Source organism: Hyla sarda, chromosome 3 (genome assembly GCF_029499605.1).
Source record: "Hyla sarda isolate aHylSar1 chromosome 3, aHylSar1.hap1, whole genome shotgun sequence".
In the NCBI taxonomy this organism is placed as follows: Eukaryota; Metazoa; Chordata; class Amphibia; order Anura; family Hylidae; genus Hyla; species Hyla sarda.
Genome location: NC_079191.1, coordinates 255,827,362 through 255,850,086, shown reverse-complemented (window position 1 = coordinate 255,850,086; position 22,725 = coordinate 255,827,362). Strand labels below are relative to the sequence as shown.

Genomic DNA, 22,725 nt, shown 5'->3' with positions numbered 1-22,725 from the left:
AATTTTTCCCACAAACCAAGCTGGTATCATTTACATAAGGCCCTAATAAATCCTCCCGGCAGACCCATTTACTTTAATTACATGGTAGCATGTTAAACTTAGACCCTATACATAGTAGATAATCTAAAGATTTTAGAGCTAGGTTCCCCCCGCGATATCATGTTTGTAAGGCTGGCACTCCCTCATACTGACTTGTAAAGACCTCCATGCCCCATCTCTATACCTCTCTGGGTGAGCCGACGTTAGCGGAACGGCTCTCCCACAGAGCTAATCTAGCTCTCTGTGACAGCCGTTACTCAAACATCAGCTCACCCCTAGAGATCTTGAGAGGGTGCATGGCTGAAGCCACTTTGGGTGGGGTGCTTTACGAGTCTGTATGAAGGAGAGGCGGCATTACTAAATAAATATCGCAGGGGAACCCTGCGCTAGGAGCCCCGGCGATATAAAAGGTCAAGTCTCTGGCTCAAAAAATTAGTCCTCATCAGAAGGATCGTTGGGAATTTTTATATGGCGGAGGTTCCAGCACTGGTGCCTCCTGCTATCTCCTGTTTGGAGCACCCATGCACTAGTACAGGAGCGCGTCACGATCTATGCCAAAGGAGGAGGCCACCACGCCCCCTCCATATAGTTCTATGGTAGAGCCTAAGATTGCCGAACGTCGCACGCTTTGTGCGTGGGTCGTGACGCGCTCCTGTGTTAGCACACGGGGGCTCCAAACCCAAGTTCGTGGGGGGCACCAGTGGGGTGGCAGAAGTGATGAAGTTTTCCGACATACCTAATCGCTTAGTTAAGGGAAACTGTACTTAAACTCCCCTCGCACTTACCAGAGGTACTGGCTGGTAGTGTGGGGGACATTGATTAATATGCTTCCTACCATGGCCATATTCGCCCTGCCGTGCGCCCATTATCTGCATTCTTCTGGCTATGCAAATGAACTGCTAACTGGCACGGGCAGGGTTGCAAGTTTCCTTCTGACACTCTGACTTCAGCGTGGCTCATCCCCAGTGCCGCCCGGCTTATGAACATTTAACCCCTCCCTCTGACTGTTCCTCCCCTCACCGCTTTGTACTGGACTCCACTGAGGAAGGAGTGAATGAATATTCATAAGCCAGCCTGCGCTGCGGAAGAGCGATGCTGATGCCAGAAGGAGCCTTGTAACCCAGCACGTACCAGTTAGCAGCTCATTTGCATATCCAGAAGACTGCAGATAATGGGCGAACGGCGGGGAGGATCCGGCCATGGTAGGAAGCATATTGATCTCTCCTCTGGTTAGTGCTGGGGGAGTTTAATTACATTTTGCCTTTCAATGTCTATTAACTTGGCTCATTTTGATTACTATAACATAACACCTTAATTGTTTATTTTAGTCATTTGTGGCATCCCAACTATTTGCATAATCCTACATCTGCATAACTTTTTTGTTTAATATTAAATTAGATCTATCCTCATTGAATCTTATGCATTATTTTTATGTTTTTTTTTAATTTTTTTACAAAAAGGTTAGAGCAAAATACAAAATAATTTGTGGGAGGGTAAAGGGGTACTCTGCCCCTAGACATCTTATCCCCTATCCAAAATACAAAATAATTTGTGGGAGGGTAAAGGGGTACTCTGCCCCTAGACATCTTATCCCCTATCCATGATGGCCGCCACGCCCCCTCCCATAGACTTGTATTGAGGGGCGAGCCATTACATCACGAGGGGGCAGAGCCGTGACGTAACGATACTCCAGCCCCTGTATTGCCCATCATTACGCACAGAGCGAGTCTGCTCTGTGCAGTAATGATAGCGGGGTGCCGTAGCCGAGATCCCGGGGGTCCCCAGCAGCGGGACCCCGGCGATCTGACATCTTATCCCCTATCCTTTGGACAGGGGATAAGATGTCTAGGGTAGGAGTACCCCTTTAAGTGAGAAACTGCGAAAAGCCAATAAGAGAAAAGTATGGGGAGAAATAAGTGAAAAGATAAATGCCCTTGGTGTGCATAAGAGATCTATCGAAGATGTTAAAAAGAAGTGGTACGACTGTCACAGACAAGTGAAAGAGAAGATGATGAAGATACAGCAGTCTGCCAAGAAAACCGGTGGTGGACCTGCCTGTAAATAGTGGCTGACACGTTCATGAGAGAATAAATTTGTGGGATTGGCCAGTATGATGTGCTGGGATGCAAAGAAAGTTTGTAATTTTTTAAAATAATACTACTGTAAGTCACTACATTTCAGTATTTTGAATATACTTATTGTTATACAGTGTTTGTATGGTTGTGTCCTCATGTTCCTACCTGACTTTCACTCCTGACTCCTGCTTAAAGGAAAACTGTCAGGCACTTCACACACACTAAACACAAATTACTGGGTTATAGTGTGGTTGACCAGGAGTACTAATGGAGATCTCTAACATTTGTTTGTGCCATGACCACCAAGTTCTGCCACAGTAAAGTTCAGCTATTTTATTATATGATTGCGCTTTCAAGGTGGTTCACCGCCTGTCCGTCTGTGTCTGGCTTCCTGATTGAACTTTATAATCTGGCCCTGTACTTAGCAGCTTCGTTACCTTAAAATCCAAGTCCTAGTGACGTGGAGTGACATGTTATTTTCCCTCTGGGCTTGGTTTGCTTATTGCATGCGCCTAAACATTTGACACAGCTCAAACATCATCATTACATAACAGCTCTGTGTGCATAGAGCTCTCACATCATGGGCAATGGGCTAGGGCAGAGCTTTGCGACATCACCGCTGCCATTCTCTAGCAGCGGAAACCACAAGCTCCGCACATGCCCCAAGCCGGGTGCCCAGACCTGGAATAAAGGAGAAGATTATTGGAGTTAAAAAGTTTAAAAAGCCACAAGGGTTGATGTATGTTACAAATATGCAAATTATTGTGCCTTTCGAGATTTATGTAAAAATTAACCGTAAGTATTAATCGTAAACATTTTAAACAGCCTACTTGTTAATTCTTGCCTTGATAATTAGGAGTTGTCTGGCCAAATGATGTGCATCTCAACATTCTTGTTTTATTATTGTTAATTCCAAAACAAGCCAGCATAATTAATGTTTTATTGGGAGATTGTTAAAATAGCGTTCTGGATGGACGCCGACACTCCAATAAACAGTTTTAGCATCAACTTGTCATTATATTATTGCATTACACATTTACCTTTACAGTTGATATGGTTTTGACCTGATTTCATTTGGTGCCTACACATTTTTTGATAATGGAATGGGCACAAAAACAGAGATAACCAGAATTTCAAATAGATCTTAGGATAATGGCATTCACTTTCTTAACAATGTTACACCAAAAAACAACATCCAAAATCTAAATATAAACAAAACCACAATAAGCATGCCAGGCAAACATTAAACTTTATTGAACATTGGTGTAAAAAAACGGGGGGGGGGGGGGGGGGGGGGAGTCCAACCAACAGCATATGGCAGTTAAGTGTGAGAGGAGCTATGATTGGATGAGGCTGGACATACCCCTCATCATTCCAGGCTGCACTTTCTGTGTTTGGACCTTGGTCCTCAGTCTGTGTATAAGAAGGGGAAAAATGTTCTCTTGAGCTTTTATTAAGCCCAAATAAAACATAGAAAACTTAATTTTTTTTAAACAAAGTATATTACAAATATTTTTTATTTACCATAAGGAGTGCAATAGCAAAAAGTTATTTTAATGAGAGTTACCCTTTAACACTAAATACAGTAGATTATACATTACAAAATAACATACACTATTAACATTTCGAGGATAACGGTATTGCTTACTCTAAAAGAAAAAAAAAAAATATATATATATATATATATTTTCCCCTGTTGCACCAATATTGGGTTCACGCTCATCCAGTGTATGTATGCTTCCTGGTGCGTAGCGTATTTCCTATTCAAGCAATGTACGTCCTCTGCTGTTGTAAGTCAGAGTGCAATGTTAAGTAATTATCCATTGCACAACATTCGCCCTGCTGCCTGGCCTACTTATGTAATTTTACAATCCTAATTTATGTTTTTAAAAATGCACATTGCTCTGGCCATGAAAACACTGAGCACAGTATGAGTCTTCAAGCAGATGACAAATCTGAGGGAAATATTGTCGCAAGGTGTGTTATCTGATATATTCAATGTTTCTGCAGACCAGGCCCATGAAATTCTTTAAAGCATTCACCCCAATTCTCCTTTCAAGTTTACTTTGTAAATAAGGAGTACTTATCAAAAACCATTGTCGCCACAAAAGGTGGGTCGACTGCATATAGACTAAAAGGATATAAGGTTTAACTATATATTTTAAACATCACAAGGATAGGGACTAAGCTGCTGATTCAAGGTTTTAACCATAAAACCAAGGTACCAGTGTAACACATATTTAATCAAACAGGAATTCATTTTATTGTGAATGACATATACCTTTCCAAACACTTAAAAGTAGATCATTATAGGCACAGTAATAACAAAAATATAGATAACAAGGTGGTTGTATCAAAGGATCCCATTAAAGTGCAGCAATCCCAGTAACTACAAAGCTCAAATAGCAGAAGGAATAACAGGATGTGCAACGACCCAAATGTTTCAAAATAAGGGATAAGATGTGCCCTGATGAAGCCCATACGCAAAAACTGCGTGGGGGTGTAGGTGTGCTGGTATCTTTTTGGGTACATGGTAGGTATATTGTGTAGCTTTCAGGTACTTCTTATCACTTTGTTTTTTTTTTAACACTTTATGGCGTATCAAATACTGTTATTCCTTCTGCTATTTTAGCTTACTATTTCCTGGGATTGTGCATTAGCACCATTATTTGCCCAATACTGCAGCACTTCACTTGGATCCTTTGATCCATTACCTTGTTATCTGTAGTTGTTTTCTTACCATGCCTAGAATGATCTAATTAAGGGTTTTTAAAGGTATATGTAATTATTTATAATACAATTTAGTCATGTTTGATTTGTGGACCCAGGTCTCTTTATTCACGGTATGTTGGAAATGGTAAGAGCCTGTGGGCCACATGCATCCGCAATGCAGCTGTCTGGAAGAGACAAGGGCCTACACTCTGTCAAGTTCGGATCTGACATCAAGCTCCTTTAAGAGGGCCTGTGCCAGTGCCGTCATTTTTATTCCTGACTCTTTTTATTTTTTTAAGATTGATACACTGAACCTGGAAATACGATTTCTTGCTTTAAAAGTGTTCCACTAGCAAACCATTACACAAGTATCCCTTAACCATAGTACAGTTGTGTAATTTCTTCCTCATTACTTAACATTCAAGAAATCTGTCACCAGTGTCAACAGAACTAACCTATCGTTATCGACAAGTAGTGCGGTTGTCCCTGATTACAATGGTACTTACCATGTCCCGTTCCGTGCTAGGATCTCCGCTAATCTCCACTGTTAGCTTACAATATGGTCCAGGCTTGGGGCACATGCAGAGCTTAGTGTTGTCATCGCTGCTGTTCGCTGATGTGTCCTGCTGCTAGGGAACAGCAGTGGTGACATCACTAAGCACAGCCCATGCCTCAAGCTGGGCCCATATTTGAAGCGAACAGAGGATAATAGCAGAGATACCTGGCACAGAATGGAAAAAGGTAACTACCATTGTCATCAGTGCCACCTGCACTACCTGTCAGAACACACAGGTTAGTGCAAGTGACAATGGTGATAGATTTCCTTAACCAAAATTCACTGCAAACATCTACCAATGCTTTCCAATATGTTTGAATTGTGGCCAAGCTTTTTTAACAGACAAAATTTGTCTGAAAATTTAAAACAACCAGGTTGCAAACTTAAATGGCCATTCTCCTTGAGAAAAACATTATTGCCTTTTTTTTCCCAAAATTTTTTGGACACAGTATAAACTATGAGCAGACAATTTTCACAAAAATAACATTTTTATCCGTCATGCCAACACTAAAGGATAATTTTTCAACCATTTTGGCTAATATTTGTTCCATTTTGACATGAATGGAATTTACTTTCACACTGAAACTTAAAATTTCTTGGCGAATTCCAACTAAGTCTTCAGTAAGATGCTGACTTGAATCTGGACTTGTTGGCCTCGGTTGTTGCAAAATAGGAATTTCTTGGAGAGTTAATGTGACAGTATCCACATTGTTGCCTGCAGTGTTATCCTAGGTAAGGAGTCCAACAAAAAAGTTAAAAATAATAAAAATTAAAAGGGATTTCACAGAGGAAAGATAATTAATAAAGTACATTGAGTTGTAACACTTACTTGACATGCTGCTGTAGCGTTGGACCTGGGAACATCCAAAGAAGAATCCACTGTGGTGGTGTTTTCTAGCTCCACTGGTAAGGCACATGACAGCAACATCATAATAAACATGCAGTACTGTTTAGTCTGTAATTTCAAAATGGAAACAGCCTTGTTTGCTAAGTCAATTGCAAAAAAAAGCACCTTAAACATAATTTTAGTAATCAAACAGGAAATAAAAATAAAAGAAAATGTCCATTAAATAGGCCAGAAAATATGTAGAGATAATACATAGAGCCATCAATATGTCAAGCCACAGTTTACAAAATGCCTCAAAAATGGCTAACCCCTGCTCACAATTTGACCTCAACAGGTTGGGCAAACATTAACAAAAATCCCCTTTTTTGTCGTGAATTCCAAGGCGGATATCCTCCAATAGGCAAGGCTGCCTTGACTTCTAATCTGAATAACGCTTTTGAATTTGTCGTACAGTATGAATAGTTCCAAATTTTCTTTTTATTTTCTTTGCAAGACGCTTCAGAATCAGAATGTACGTTTGCTGGGGTAATGGACTGTCATGTTGCTTGCGATCCAAATAACTGACAATCTCCTCTCATTCACAAAGAAAAAATGGTTGGGCCCGAGAATTTACGGAATTATCTGGAACATAAATTTTAGAAAACAAAATTTATATATATATATATATATATATATATATATATATATATATATATGATGATTGTCCGATAATTAAGTCAGAAACTTACCTGGGATGCCTGATGCCATAGTAAAGGTGGGAAAACAATTCTCAAATTAGTTCTGGATTCATCTTTAGTTGGTCAACCTTGCACTCTACATAATGATAAAAAAAATTACAATAAAAAATTTGGGAAAAATAACACATTTTGCATTATCAATTAAATTAGGAACATAGGGTGAGATTTATCAAAACCTGTGCAAAGGAAATGTTGCCCAGGCCTTGTTAAAGAGGCCTTGTTAAAAATGAAAGAAGCGTGCTGATTGGTTGCTAGGGGTAACTGGGCAACTCTGCATCTGGACAGGTTTTGATACATCTCCCCCATAGTACAATTAATATAAATATGATCTGTATGAAAAATCAAACAATGAAAAGGAAAATTACCTTGTATATACAGTAATGGCTGTAAATGTTGGCACCCCTGAAAATTTACAAGAAAATTAAGTATTTCTCACAGAAAAGGATTGCAGTAACACATGTTTTGCTATACATGTTTATTCAATTTGTGTGTATTGGAACTAAACAAAAAAAATTTGGAAAAAAAGCAAATTGGACATAATGTCACATCAAACTCCAAAAATGGACTGGACAAAATTATTGGCACCCTTTCAAAATTGTGGAAAAATAAGATTGTTTCAAGCATGTGATGCTCCTTTAAACTCACCTGGGGCAAGTAACAGGTGTGGGCAATATAAAAATCACATCTGAAAGCAGATAAAAAGGGGAGAAGTTCACTTAGTCTTTGCATTGTTTGTCTGTGTGTGCCATACTAAGCATGGACAACAGAAAGAGGAGAAGAGAACTCTCTGAGGACTTGAGAACCAAAATTGTGGAAACATATATACAATACCAAGGTTACAAGTCCATCTCCAGAGATCTAGATTTGCCTTTGTCCACAGTGCGCAACATTATCAAGAAGTTTGCAACTCATGGCACTGTAGCTAATCTGGGCGTTGACGGAAGAGAAAAATTGATGAAAGGTGTCAACGCAGGATAGTCGGGATGGTGGATAAGCAGCCCCAAACAAGTTCCAAAGATATTAAAGCTGTCCTGCAGGTTCAGGGAGCATCAGTGTCAGCGCGGACTGTCCATTGACATTTAAATAAGATGAAATGCTATGGCAGGAGACCCAGGAGGTTCCCCACTGCTGACACAGAGACATAAAAAAGCCACACTACATTTAGCCAAAATGAACTTGAGTAAGTCAAAATCCTTCTGGGAAAATATCTTGTGGACAGATGAGACCAAGACAGAGGTTTTTGGTAAAGCACATCATTCTACTGTTTACCGAAAATGGAATGAGGCCTACAAAGAAAAGAACACAGTACCTACAGTGAAATATGGTGCAGGTTCAATTATGTTTTGGGGTTGTTTTTCTGCCTCTGGCACTGGGTGCCTTGAATGTGTGCAAGGCATCATGAAATCTGAGGATTATCAACGGATTTTGGGTCGCACTGTACAGAAAGCTGGGTTTATGTCTGAGATCTTGGGTCTTCCAGCAGGACAATGACCCCAAACATACATCAAAAAGCACCCAGAAATGGATGGCAACAAAGCGCTGGAGAGTGCTGAAGTTGCCGGCAATGAGTCCAGATCTAAATCCTATTGAACCCCTGTGGAGAGATCTTGAAATTGCTGTTGGTAAAAGCCCTTCCAATGAGAGAGACAGGGAACAGTTTGCAAAGGAAGAGTGGTCCAACATTCCGGCTGAGAGGTATAAGAAGCTTATTGATGGTTATCGGAAGCGACTGATTTCAGTAATTTTTTCCAAAGGGTGTTCAACCAAATATTAAGTTAAGGGTGCCAATAATTTTGTCCAGCCCATTTTGGGATTTTGGTGTGACATTATGTCCAATTAGCTTTTTTTCCTCTCTTTTTTGGTTTAGTTCCAATACGCACAAAGGGAATAAACATGTGTATAGCAAAAAATGTGTTACTGCAATCCTTTTCTGTGAGAAATTTTCTTGAAAGTATTCAGGTCAACATTCATGGCCATGACTGTAACTTATCCAATATACTAAGGATAGTGGCTAAGTTAAACATCGCATTAGTTTGAATGCTGTGACCCCCGTGATCTCCAGTTTCATGTCCCGGTCGTCATTATGAAGGAATAATTTCATCACCACATGATGCACTGCTGTCACGCCCCCTCAATGTATTATAGTGGCTATATGAGTGTGTGTTGTGGATATGTTCACACTACGGTTTCTGCCGGAATCTACGCTCGCCGAATTCCATGAGTGGAGATTACATCCTGGTGGCCACAGCCAGAATACTTCAGTGCTAGGGCCGAGCGGCACTGCTCCATCATGATTGACATCTATGCAGTGCTCACGTTCTTCTGCGCAAAGAAAGAACATGGGGGAGATTTATACAAACCTGTCCATAGAAAAAGTTGCGGCATTGCCCATAGCAACCAGTCAGATAGCTTATTTTATTTTTTACAAGGCCTCTGCAAAATGAAAGAAGCGATCTGATTGGTTGCTAGGGGCAACTTAGCAACTGTTCCTCTTGACATGTTTTGAGAAATCATCACTGTTTTTTTTTTTTTTTTTTACATTAACGTTTTATTAAAAGTACAAAGTCCAAGTAAATTACAAAAACACCATCAATAAACAGGCATCGTAGGAAACGCGGTTGTCGATAGGGTACACACATATGATGCGTACCATCACTATATAAATTCAGGTATTCAGTAACAAGACAGGATGTTGAATACATTAAAGTGAATAGTTAAAGACATGACAATTCAAACATCAACTAGTCAACTCAAGGTACATGGTCCAAGCTTCTATGTGATCAGGGTAGGTACAATCAACAACAATGTGGTTGGTGTAAGCAGCATATGGGAAGAAGAGGACAGAAAGAAGGAGGAAGAAGAGACAGGAAGGGGTTCCAAAGGGACAGAAGGGAATGGGAACGAGGAAGACTACTAGGTTCGTAAGAAAGAGGTTGTTAGACTTACCCAGCGGGTCAGGAGGGCTTCAGAACAACATGGCAAAGCAATGAGGCAAAGCAATGAGGCTATTTGTGAAAAATGGGCTGTTTAGGTAGAGGGAGCACCGGAAGAAATCATCACTGTTATCCAAAAAGTGGGAGACTAGGGATATCAACAGGAAAAACTTTAGGAAAACAGCAACTCAACTTTGCAGTGCTGTCCAGACGCGTTGCTCTGGGGCACATTTGCATATACGTTTTGCATAAATTAAAACGTAACCTGCCGTATGTAAGAATTTTAATGTGGCTCTGTCCTTTTCTGCTTTGCTTGTAATTGTTGTTAGGACCCAAAATATGGCAACAGCGGCAAAACCTGTGTCCCAAAGTTAAAACGCAAAGAGCCCTTTTTTCTTTAAAATGGCTACCTTACAATCAGCCCACAGTTTAACATAAACTAAATGACATTGCAAGGCTCCAAAAAACATTCTTTTAAAACAAAAAAATCGGTAAACATTTCACTTACGAAAGCCGTGAAAAGTCTGTTATGCTCCCCAACGCAGATACAACTCCTGTTACCACGAAGCTCACAGAGGAAGTGTTGTGCAGAGCGAACATAAAATGCTTGGCGCATGCGTATTAGTTACTTTGGTGTTTGTGAATCAACATGCCAGAGTCTCTCTGCTCCTGCAATCTTTAAAACATTTCAAACGTGTAATTTCTTTAAAATACGAAAGCAAAGTGTACTTTTGCCTGGGCATTCTGACAAAAACAAGCCAATTTGCAGTAAGTTTAAAATAGACAAATTGAAGTTAAAAAAAGGGAAAATAAAGTCCTAAGGGCGTATTTCATTTACTCAGCACACTTCCATCAAAGAAAAATCTTAAAAATGAAGAATCTTGATGGGCAATTCGACTCCTTTACATAAATGTTAATGATCTGATGCCAGGTTCGAGTATAATTTTAAACTACACTGCTCAAAAAAATAAAGGGAACACTTAAAAAACACAATGTAACGCCAAGTCAACTTTTGTGAAATCACACTGTCCACTCAGGAAGCAACACTGATTGACAACCAATTTCACATGCTGTTGTGCAAATGGAACAGACAACAGGTGGAAATTATAGGCAATTAGCAAGACACCCCCAATAAAGGAGTGGTTCTGCAGGTGGTGACCACAGACCACTTCTCAGTTCCTTTGCTTCTTGGCTGATGTTTTGGTCACTTTTGAATGCTGGCGGTGCTTTCACTCTAGTGGTAGCATGAGACGCAGTCTACAACCCACACAAGTTGCTCAGGTAGTGCAGCTCATCCAGGATGGCACATCAAGGCGAGCTGTGGCAAAAAGGATTGCTGTGTCTGTGAGCGTAGGGTCAAGAGCATGGAGGCGCTACCAGGAGACAGGCGAGTACATCAGGAGACATGGGGGAGGCCATAGGAGGGAAACAACCCAGCAGCAGGACCGCTACCTCCTCCTTATTGTACGGAGGAGCAGGAGGAGCACTTCAAGATTCCTGCAAAATGACCTCCAGCAGGGCACAAATATTCATGTGCCCACTCAAAAGGTCAAAAACAGACTCCATGAGGGTGGTATGAGGGCTCGACGTCCACAGGTGGGGGTTGTACTTACAGCTCAACACCGTGCAGGACGGTTGGTATTTGCCAGAGAACACCAAGACTGGCAAATTTGCCACTGGCGCCCTGTGCTCTTCACAGATGAAAGCAGGTTTACACTAAGCACACGTGACAGATGTGACAGAGTCTGGAGACGCCGTAGAGAACGTTCTGCTGCCTGCACCATCCTCCAGCATGACTGGTTTGGCAGTGTGTCAGTAATGGTGTGGGGAGGCATTTCTTTGGGGGGCTGCATGTGCTTGCCAGAGGTAGCCTCACTGCCATTAGGTACTGATATGAGATCCTCAGACCCCTTGTTTAACCATATGCTGGTGTGGTTGGCCCTGGGTTCCTCCTAATGCAAGACAATGCTAGATTTCATGTGGCTGGAGTGTGTCCGCATTTCCTGCAAGAGGAAGGCATTGATGCTGTGGACTGCCCTGCCCCTTCCCCAGACCTGAATCCAATTGAGCACATCTGGGACATCATGTCTCGCTCCATCCACCAACGCCACGTTGTACCACAGACTGTCCAGGACTCATCAGGAGCATGCCCAGGCATTGTGGGGAGGTCATACGGGCACGTGGAGGCCACGCACACTACTGAGCCTCATTTTGACTTGTTTTAAGGACATTACATCAAAGTTGGATCAGTCTGTAGTGTGGTTTTCTACTTTGATTTTGAGTGTGACTCAATATCCAGACCTCCATGGGTTAATTTGATTTCCATTGATAATTGTTGTCTGATTTTGTTGTCAGCACATTCAACTATGTAAAGATGAAGGTATTTCATATGATTAGTTCATTCAGATCTAGGATGTGTTATCTTAGTGTTCCCTTTATTTTTTTGAGCAGTGTATATTACCAAACCTAAAATAACTAATTTAACAAATATATGCCAAGCCCATACTAGCCAATAGAACAACCGAACACAATTTATACTAAGCTGAAAACTTTTTATTTTTCCAGTTCTTGCCATTGGGTGACACAAGGATCTGCTACCAAACTTGCTTGCTGCATATGCGTTGTCTCGTCCCTCGAGAGTTAGCAACCAAGTTGTAAAGCAAAGATGAGCCCGAGTTTTTAAAGAACGTGTGGATTTAAATAATCTTCTTGAGGAGGAAATCCATTTAGATTACGGTAAATAAGGCAGCAATAATGGGATTATATGTCAAGTTGGAAAGGCGAATACAAAACAAATCCAAACGCTCCCAAGCTCTTAATGGATTAACAAAAATACTCTCAGTCATGTATTTCATGGCGATGGGAGTTTTCCAACACTGCACTGCTGCAAGGTTTGTCATCAAGCCAACCAACTTTCAGTAGGGCACTACGTAAGGTCCTTGGAGCCATGTTGAAGGTAGCAAAGGACCACATTATTTTCCAAACAACTCCACGGGAACAACAAAACTACAAGGAGCATTTCTTCAAAATAGCTGGAATGCCAAATGTTATAGGCTTAATAGGTTGGAGCATTGTGGCTCTAATCCCCCCTGCTCATTGTGAGCATGTTTATCGAAATCGCAAAATGTATAGGTCTGTGAATGTACAAGTAGTTGCTGGTCCCCGTCACAACATTATTGATATTGTGCCCAATTTCTCAGGGTCATGCCACGACTCCTTTCTCCTGCAAACCACTGAAGTACACCATAAATTTGAAAGGGAAGAATTTGGAGATAACGTGCTACTTGGTAAATTCAAACTGCCTTTCAATCCAAAGTAAGACACATGCATAATCACTGGTTCAAACACAAAGAAATGTCATCTTCAGTATGTTGTAGAATTGTTGATTTCTGAATTCAGTTACGCAGGAAATACCCAAGCTTGATATCTTAATTTTAAAAAGACCAAATGTGCAAAATGATTTAAATATGGTGTATCTGTCCACAGGGGATAATGGTTACCGCCTTTGCAAGTGCCCCCTCACCCATTACCTTTCACCATGCACTTCTGCTGAACAATGTTACAATGCAGCACATAAGAAAACATCATCTATGATCGACCTGACTTTTGGGATCTGGAAAAGTTGATTTCGATGCCTGGATGTCAGCGGAGGGGTTTTAATGTAAAAGCCAACAATTGTGTGTGAAATAATTATAGGGTGTGCAATACTTCATATTATCGCCAGCGGCCACAACATGGAAATGCCTTTAGTAGATGATTTGAGGGAGGAAATACAAATCAATCTTGAGCCCAATATTCAAAATGAACAAGTGGGCCAGCAAGTTAAACAGCATGTCACTGAAAGCTACTTTAGCTAATGTTACCTATGTTTATGTTGACAATAATAGTCAGACCATGATAAACATTTTTGAAAATGTAAATAACAAACAACATAAATAACATACAAATTATACTGATTGTATGAGTGTATTGACATGACCATTGAGAATATTATCTTGTTTTCTTTGTCTTAATTTTATTTTACAGTTACACAAGTGTGAATTACAAGGAAACTAGTGTAATTAATAAAAAAGAATCAACCCTAACATTGCTGTGTGCATTAAGCCATTTCGAGTCAGCGATTTCATCATCCAAACCGTAACCCCACCAACACAATCATCAAGTTAATCTTTCACTATTGGCTATTAATGATTTTTCTAAATTATAGTAAAAAAAAAAAAAAAAAATTGTAATAAAAAAAAAATGGAAATAAAAAAAAAATTACCTGTGGAGAAAGTGTACTTCGGGAAGGCAGACTTCTTGGAAAAACCATAATGAAGACTTTATAATATTCCAGCATACAGCCGAGAGTCCTCTGTTCTTAATCTAAAAAATAAAACATGTTAGGCCAGCAAATGTAAAAACAAGTTTGGATAAAAAAATTAAAATAAATATGGAAGTAAAATGAGCAGATTAGCTTGATAATATAATGTAAACATAAATAGGCAAAATAGGGGTTGCTACATAATTAATACAGGAAGGTAGAAAGAAAAACAACAAATCTGGGTGGCAAAAGGTAGTCTGATGCAGGGTAAAACATTGAAAATATGTGTAAAGAAAATTAATGTAGTTAGAAAGGTGGGGAAGGGATAGAAGTGTAAAGAAACTTTTTACACAAAGTCATTAACAAAAGCAAATTACTGGGGTATGTGATGGGGCATGGCGGAAGATGATAATATATTAAAAATACCTTGTTTGAACCTTGGAAATTGTTTTGTCATGAGGGAGCAAACTTAAGACTTAAAAAAAAAAAGCACATGAAGCTCTCTTCCGGAAACATATGTAGACGGCTCTTGATGTTCTCTGACCAGCTGCGTGTAGATCACGTGTTTTTCCAACGAACACCACGTGAGCTTTGACAGTTATTAGACATGAAAATTGAACATTCAGTAATGAGTGCTGGACGAAAAGAACAAGACCAGCGGAAGGTGCCGCACCGTCTCTCATAAGTTTGTTTGGCCTTTATAGTGTGAGACAAATTGCGCCTAGTTACCGTAGGTTAGGTTTGCACAACTGCAACATGTACATTGTCCATTGGTCAGTCACATCTACAAATAGGGATCCATAGTTGGAAAATGGAGAGCTGATTTAACAATACAACTCGACAGAACCAAAGAAACTGTCCAGATCTGACATGGTGGAAAGTTTGGCGCCAAATGCCGAGTAATTTTGGTCGGGGAACTTAGTAAACCTTCTGGGTTTCGGGAAAATAATGAAGCCATGCCCCTTTTTCGGATTTAAACATGGAAAGGTCGAAAAAGGAAGGCACGAAGAGGCGCAAAAAGGACGCATGTTGTCTGCGGCATGGCACAAACATCTTGCATCTTCAAACTCTACTGAAAACCCCCCAAAAACAGTTGGATTAGCAATAGTAAATGAGTCACATTGTGTGTATATGTTTAGTTATTATTTGGTGTTAGTGTGTGTGATTCCATACAATGTGCCCAACCTTTGTCTGTATTGTAAGTTTATTTTGCTTACTTTTTACTCCCTGCACTTATTCAGGCGGGGACTATCACCGTGGTTGTGGACCCGTTGCCTAGGTGGGTACGCAAGTAGGCAGGGCAAGTGGTAGAGGGTGAGTTAAGGGCTTCACTCATCCCTGCCCATACGTGACATACATTTGTCGGGTTTTAGTATTCTTGTATTTGTTATGCATTTGATTTGTGTTACCTTAGTCTGTATTCACACTGTGCGATTTGTCAGTCCTGTTTTGACCTTGTTTGATCCTGCAACTTCTAGGATAGAATCCTGTTCTGAGCCTTGGGCTAATCCATCTATCAAGGCGTTAGTTATTCTTGTGCCTGTACCGGTGTTTGCTTGTATTTAAGATTTTAGTTTCCTCCTAGGCTAGTATTATTATCACACGGTGGAGTGTGCCCACAAGCTAGGAGCCTATTTGGCTTTAGTATTAATGTCCCTCCATGCTTGGAGTCGAGTGTCTAGTGCGTTCCTTGTTCTGAATCCAGTGTGAACAGTGCTCTATTTCCTGACCCTTTTAGTGTTCTGAGATTCAGTTAACCTGTTCATCCTCTGCATCTCGTGGTTTTGTCTGCTGTAAACTTATCCTTATATCTAGTCTTGTTCATATTATCACATCTGCCATTAATCCTGATTCCGGTTTCTGAACTGTATGTTAGTGTGCTATATCCTGCCTTGTTTGTATTTATATATCTGTTGGTTATTGCATTTCCGTTATGTTCCTGACTTGTTTCCCAATTTTGTACAATTCTGTTTGTTTTGTTGACTTCAAAGCCCATGCACTTTAGCGCAAGTAAGGGAATGGCTCCTAGTTGTCGATCTGTCCTTTAGGGCGAATGGGGAAGTAGGCAGGGAGAGTGGTTTTTAGGGACAGCTTTAGGGCTCATTTCTCCCTGCCTCCAAGTTCATGACATCCACACTATCTGTCTTATGTATTGTGTTAGTCACAGCTCTAATTAGACTATTAACATTAACAAAAATTGATGGACAGGAATACAGGAAAGAGTGCCCATCCTAATATAACCCCCTTTATGTTTATGAATCTTACCCTACCTTTTGGAGTTCCCACACCTTCTAACAGAGTGACCCAGCCGTGTTGACAGACCCTTTCTGATATTTTGTCACTTTTCAGTGGGATTCCACATTTCAGAATGTTTTATTTTTTTCTGTGTAAAAATACCTTAAATATCTATTATAGTAATGGATCTAGTAGTTGTCTTTGGAGTAAATTGTTGCAGAAGGACTCAGCTTTCTAACCTGTAGTATGAGACCCAGAGGTAGGGTATGCAAACTATATGAGTGTAGACAGGGCATATTGTTAACATTTACTATGGCTCCTCCCCCCATAGGCAACAACCAGAGAGACCGCTTTTTAACTTTCCTGGCATGAGCAACATTTGTGTTGTCTTTTATATGTTGGAGTGTAACCTGCACATTGCATGACAGTTCACACATTTCTACCACAGGCAGCAGTAACTTGTTTCAGTAATTTGGGTTAGACCACATGGGCCAGCCTTTATTTTCCATATGCATTATTAATTGCTAATTAATATATGAAAATTCTGAGCATTTCATGTGCATTGAGAAGGGTCCACAAAGTAGTGCTCAGCAGCGACCTGGTGAACATTGGAATGGCAGCTTGGAGGGAGCAGGAAGGTCAGTATTGTTTTATAATATTTTTTATAAATTATTTTTACCCAACCTGACCATTAAAAAAACCATAGATCTGACTTTTACAAATATACATTGGATGGTAAAAAAAAAAAAAAAAATTGCAATGCCAGAAACTGATCTGCTCTGTAGGCAACATTCTGAGGTGTTTAGTTAATTGAATTGAAAAGCTACAATGGAGGTGGGGAATCCTTCTGTCTCTTGGAAAAAATCCAGGTGAGTAATTGCAGGATGACATTACAAGAGATAAAGCTCACAAGTGTTCATCCATGATGGAAGTAAAGCTTACGGTTTGTTCTTTGTCATTAGCTGACTCTTCTTGGATCTTTCTAGTTAAAGAGAAACAAAAGTCTTAAAGGAAAAAAAGAGCCGCTGTTTGAGTGTAATATACTTCTCTCTGTCGCTGTAGATTGTGTGTGTCCAATTTATTGCTAGAATTGCCCTAAAAATCCCTTGCAGCCAGAGTTAACCATAGCATAAGAGTGCTGGGTTGTATGCCTCTTTTCATTATTTTTGTGTGTAATAATATAACACAGCCTGTGGGGAATTCTTTTAACATTAAACTTCATTAGTTGCGAAAGCAGCAATCCATATCCAATTTTCTTTCCATGTCAAGCTTGTTCATGTATAAATCCAGTTCTTTTGTTAGATACATTTGCAATTAATCCTGTGAACAAAGCAAATGCAAATCTTGTGCTGTCAACCTCACCAATTCCAGCTGATTCTTTTCCTGACTTCCATCCATTACAATGAATAATGAACAAAAATTCCCATATTAGGTCCGACCTAATTTTCTTGTAATAATAGACATAGAGAGTTTCTCAAAAGCCGCCGATGCCTCGTGGTGGTAACATCCTAATATTATGTCTTTTCTAAATGTTTTAAGTAAGATTTAAGCATCAAAGGAAATTAACCTTAAAATTAATTATTATTGCAAAAATGACAGAATTTAAACTAATTACGTCCAATTTAAATAAATCTGATATTCCATTAAATTTTGCAATTTATCTTCATTTTCCTCAGATACATATGTCAACCAGTATGAGGCCACACATGGTGCTCATGCTGCAGATTTTCTGCACGTAAATTCCATGTGTAAAATCCAGTGTTCTTAGTATCAGCATTGTAGAAGAGATGAGAAAAAATGTCATCCTCATGCGATTGACATTTCTGACCAGTTGTCCCAGACATTATGAGAATCTCCATTGGAATCGTAAACGTTTTTCTTTTTTAAGTAATTTAGACTAGATTAACATGGGCTATGAGTTTGGGCTGAAACAGTTGTCCATAATGCAAGCTAAAACATGTTACAATAGTACACTTGTGTGAAACTGGTCTAATACTGCTTGATAATACAATGAACTTGAGATTGAAACTTTAATGTTGCTGTGTAGCATGCACCAATGACAACAAGTATACATCACACTTTAGTTAGCTGCAAATAAACTATACTTACCCATTCTACTGCTCAGGAGTTCTGGCAATTACATCCCTGTACACTGAGCTTGGGGTGTAGCAGCCAATCCCTGGTGTCAGCAGTTATGTGATTAGTGTTTAAGGACATTATCACAGCACTTCTGGTGGGGACTTTTGATGGCACTGGGGGATGAAGGGGTGAGTCAAGTGTTTTTTTTTTTGTCCACCTATTCCCTACCATTTTTTTGTTTTTGTTTTTACAAATATACAAATGTGTATATAATGAACCAGAGGCAAAACCACAAAAATGGAAATGTCAGGGTCAAGATCAGTGTGGAGAGAGGATGCACCATTTGACACCAGAACACATTTACAAATATTTGACTAACTGTACTACACTTACTGTATATGGTGTGTCATAATATCTCTCTTAGGGCTGCCATAGGTGCCAAGCTCTAAAGCTCTCCTTGACTTCAATGAGAGCCTCAACATGTAATGCATAGAAAAGAAGGGGCATGTCACTTCTTATCTGCATGGTTCCCTGCCAGTGGGAGAAGGGTTTTTCCAAGGTGACACCGAATGGTTTTTGAATAGGCTCAGTTTCCATGCCAAAAGCCACATGGTTTTTAACTGTGTGAACATCACCCTGTAATTCTGTCACAAATCCACAAAAACAATAAATCACTAAAGACGCTATAAGTGCCGGAATATGTTGCTTTTAGCAAAATATGTCATGGCAGTGAAAGTGTTTGCTCCAGCATTCAATGTAATCCTGTCAAGCACGTGTTTCTGTGTCATAGGAACCACATCAGTGACTGTGTTACTGCCAGTAGATAAGGACTACAGTGAACCAAAGCGAGCAACAGAGGTTTCATCCACCACCGTCTCTATTATCTGCATTACATTTCTGCATTGATGCTCTCGACTTATTGAGGAACACTACTCCTGCCTTCAGCACAGTTCACTTACAGGTTGGACATTTATTATTTTCCTTTGCAGACTTTGGTTCGGTTAAGAAAATAATGTCTGTATTACCACAGATCAGTATTACAGAGACATTATAAATTTCTTACGGTTATATTTCTCAGAAAGTCTCCTGATGCGATTCCCATCATCCTATTCATTTACTGAAAGTTATTAAACACTTTGATGAACAAGTTCTTTAGAAATGCCCAGGAATAAATCTTAAGCATCTCATATGGAATCAAAGATGCTCTTGGAGTAAAAAGAAATTATATGAATTACCAGTAAATCATTTCTTCGTGTTACTGCTGCTTTATTTTGAGGGATGTGTGGGGAGCTACGTAGTGAGAGGTTAATCAACAGACGTAGATCCTAATGGCAACCCCCATGTTTTTCTCATCACTTTCCCATAGAAATAGAGAATGCTTTTCTGTATCATGCAGATACGAGCAGGAGAAATAATTGCCACCCAAGAGTACTTTTCTGCTCTTCTGTTACAGAGGCACTAAGGAATTTTTGCACTGCTTGTTTAAATACCATGTGTCGTCCAAGTAGCCAGTTATGCACAGTAGGTGTACAATATCTCTCTTTCCAGACAATTAAGGGAGCTGAAGATGGCCAGTGGGCAGCCAAGCACTTTGTGTTACAAGCAATAATGAGAATGTGCTCCAGTTCTTTAATTAGAAAACTTTGTGCATGATCGGAATTGGGAACGGATACACATTTGAGGCCAGCTGCAGCCATATATGAATGTGGGATCTCAATCATTTGGTCTCTGTAAAGCAAAGAGGGACAGATGCAGTGCTGAGTTTATGTTGTCATTTGGTGCAAAGCATTTTGATGTGTTATCCTCTGGTTTTACCAAGACTTTGGAGGCCCTATAAAAAAACATAGATAGCCTCCCTCATCCAGAGAACTCTACAGATGTACTCTTTTTTATTTTTATTTTTTTTTAAGTTCACGTTTACTAGTTTCATAAAACATTTTTCCCAGGCTCAAAGCTTTGCTTTGTTTTATGCGTATAGCACTCCAGGTCCTGTTTCCCCATACATAGTCATAAAATTAAATGATAAAACCTGGCTTCCCTTTAGCCAGCACCTAGGAATACTCAGTGGATTAGGATTTATGAAGCACTTACATAGTTATATAAGGTTGCAAAAAGACAAGCATTCAACCTGTATCAACAGTGCAGTGTCCTCAATTGTGTTAACCACTTTACACAGTTTAGTATAAGCCACAAAGATTAACACTTTTACACTTTAACACTTTACTATATAGTCCTACAAAAAATATATTAAAAAGAATAAGACCCAAAACTGACCCCTGTGGAATCCCACTGGTAACAGTCACTCGTTCAGAGTGTGTACTGTCAAAAACCACCTTACCTTTTCTATCATTGAGCCAGTTACTTACACACTTTTATACACAGTATCAAATGCTCTAAAAAATAAACCAATATATTAAACATCCAGCGATTCACCCCAGTCCAGTCTTGAGCTCACTTTTTCATAAAATCTGATATTGTTATAGTCTGACAGGACCGCTCCCTCATAAACCCATGCTGATATGGAGTCATACATTAATTTTCATTGAGGTACTTCAATTTAGCATATCTTAGAAAACCATCAAACAATACAATAGAGGTTAAACTAACGGACCTATAATTTTGGGGGTCTCTTTTTGGTCCCTTTTTGAATATTGACACCACAGTCCTTGAGAACAGACTCTATAGAGTCTTTGAATCTTAGAAATAGGGGTCTGTCTATTACATTACTTTAAAGGGGTATGAGAAAGTTGTATAGTTATTTCCAGTCTGACCACAGTGCTCTCTGCTGACACCTCTGTCTGTGTCAGGAACTGTCCAGAGCAGAAAAGGTTTGCTATGGGGATTTGATCCTACTTTAACAAAAGAAAATAAGCCACCCCCTTTTTTTTCCATTAAAAAGAAAGAGTAAAAAATAAAAATAAATCAACATACTTGGTATCACCAAATGCAGAAATGTACGATCTATTAAAATATTATGTTAATGATCCTGTACGGTAAATGGCGTAAATGTAAAAAAATTTCAAAGAAAAACTATAGATTTTGAAATACATCATACAGTATATATCTGAAATTTTTTTTATAAAAAGCAATCGAAAAAAACATCAAAACAAGAATGGTACTAATAAAAACTACATATCACAGCACAAAAATGAGCACTCATACATCCCTACGGAAAAATTAAAAAGTTATAGGAGTGAGAAGAGGACAATTTTAAATATACTGATTTTGTTCAATAAAGTTTGACTTCTTATTTAAGCAGTACAGTAATATAAAAACACAATATAAATCGGGTATCGTTTTAATCGCATTGAGCTACGGAATAAAGAAAACATATTTTTTTTTACTATAAAGTGCTCTGTGTAAAAACGAAACCCCCCAAAATTGCAGAATTGCAGTTTACTCCCACAAATAATACTTTTTTTTTGTTTTGCCGTACATTATATGGTAAAATGAAAGGTGTCATAAAGTACAATTGGTGAAAAGAAAAATTAGGGTGAGGGGTTAGGGTGTTACTGTGATTTAAAACAACTTTTTATAAGTTTCCCAGACATGTCAATATTTGTGCTCCCACCAGGTCTTACTCATGACACCTTCTGCATTTAGGTGTCATGAGCTATGGAAGTGCTTGACATTATGCTTAGGCCAGCAAACTGATCTGACTTTTTCTCTGCTTGGACTTTTATACAGATAAAAGGTCAAATTTCACTGAAACCTGGGGAGTAAGGTGTGCGCTGTCACAAACTTACCCAGCTTAAAGCTCCTGATCACAGCAGGTCTCAGGACTAAGACCTGGTCAATCACAACTTTTGACATGTCTGTTTTAAAGGACAGTAACACTTTAAAGGAGTACTCCAAAGGATAGGGGATAACATGTCTGATCGCAGGGGCCCTGGACACCAGTCATCCTGGGGTCACGCCCTCTTCCATAGACATGAATAGAGGGGGCTTGGTGTGAGGTCACGATCACGAAGACCACAGGCTTCCTTGAACGTAACGTTGCAGCGCCGGCCCACAGATGGAGTGGGGATCACAGCGTCAGGACTCCCGGTGATCAGACATGTTATCCCTATCCTTTGGATAGGGAATAACATGTCTAGGGGTGGATTAGCCCTTTAAGTGATGATATTAAGAGATTTACATTGTTTTCTTTTTAGAAACAGGAGAACGGTATACTATCACCATCCACAACGATGTAAAAAACTATCAGCC

At 39.6% G+C, this 22,725-nt stretch overlaps 1 protein-coding gene and 1 long non-coding RNA gene across 5 annotated transcripts in view; one reads left to right on the top strand and one right to left on the bottom strand.

Annotated features, from left to right (window-relative positions):
- NKAIN2 (sodium/potassium transporting ATPase interacting 2) overlaps positions 1 to 22,725 on the bottom strand; it is a 948,625-nt gene that overhangs the window by 39,083 nt on the left and 886,817 nt on the right. Inside the window, exons 6-9 of one of the 4 annotated variants that reach the window (XR_008891336.1) lie at positions 14,164 to 14,264; positions 6,958 to 7,042; positions 6,212 to 6,850; positions 5,702 to 6,110 (exon numbers count right to left, since the gene is read on the bottom strand). The exons of 2 other annotated variants lie outside the window; for them this stretch is intronic. The gene's annotated coding sequence lies outside the window, so the exon portion shown is untranslated. Of the gene's footprint in view, positions 1 to 5,701; positions 6,111 to 6,211; positions 6,851 to 6,957; positions 7,043 to 14,163; positions 14,265 to 22,725 lie in introns of those variants that run through there. One more of the 4 variants, XR_008891337.1, reaches the window with a different exon arrangement.
- Positions 19,322 to 22,725, top strand: part of LOC130362278 (uncharacterized) — a 129,478-nt gene continuing 126,074 nt past the window's right edge. The window contains exon 1 of the long non-coding RNA XR_008891340.1: positions 19,322 to 19,477. This is a non-coding gene — a long non-coding RNA (uncharacterized LOC130362278). The remainder of the gene's footprint in view (positions 19,478 to 22,725) is intronic.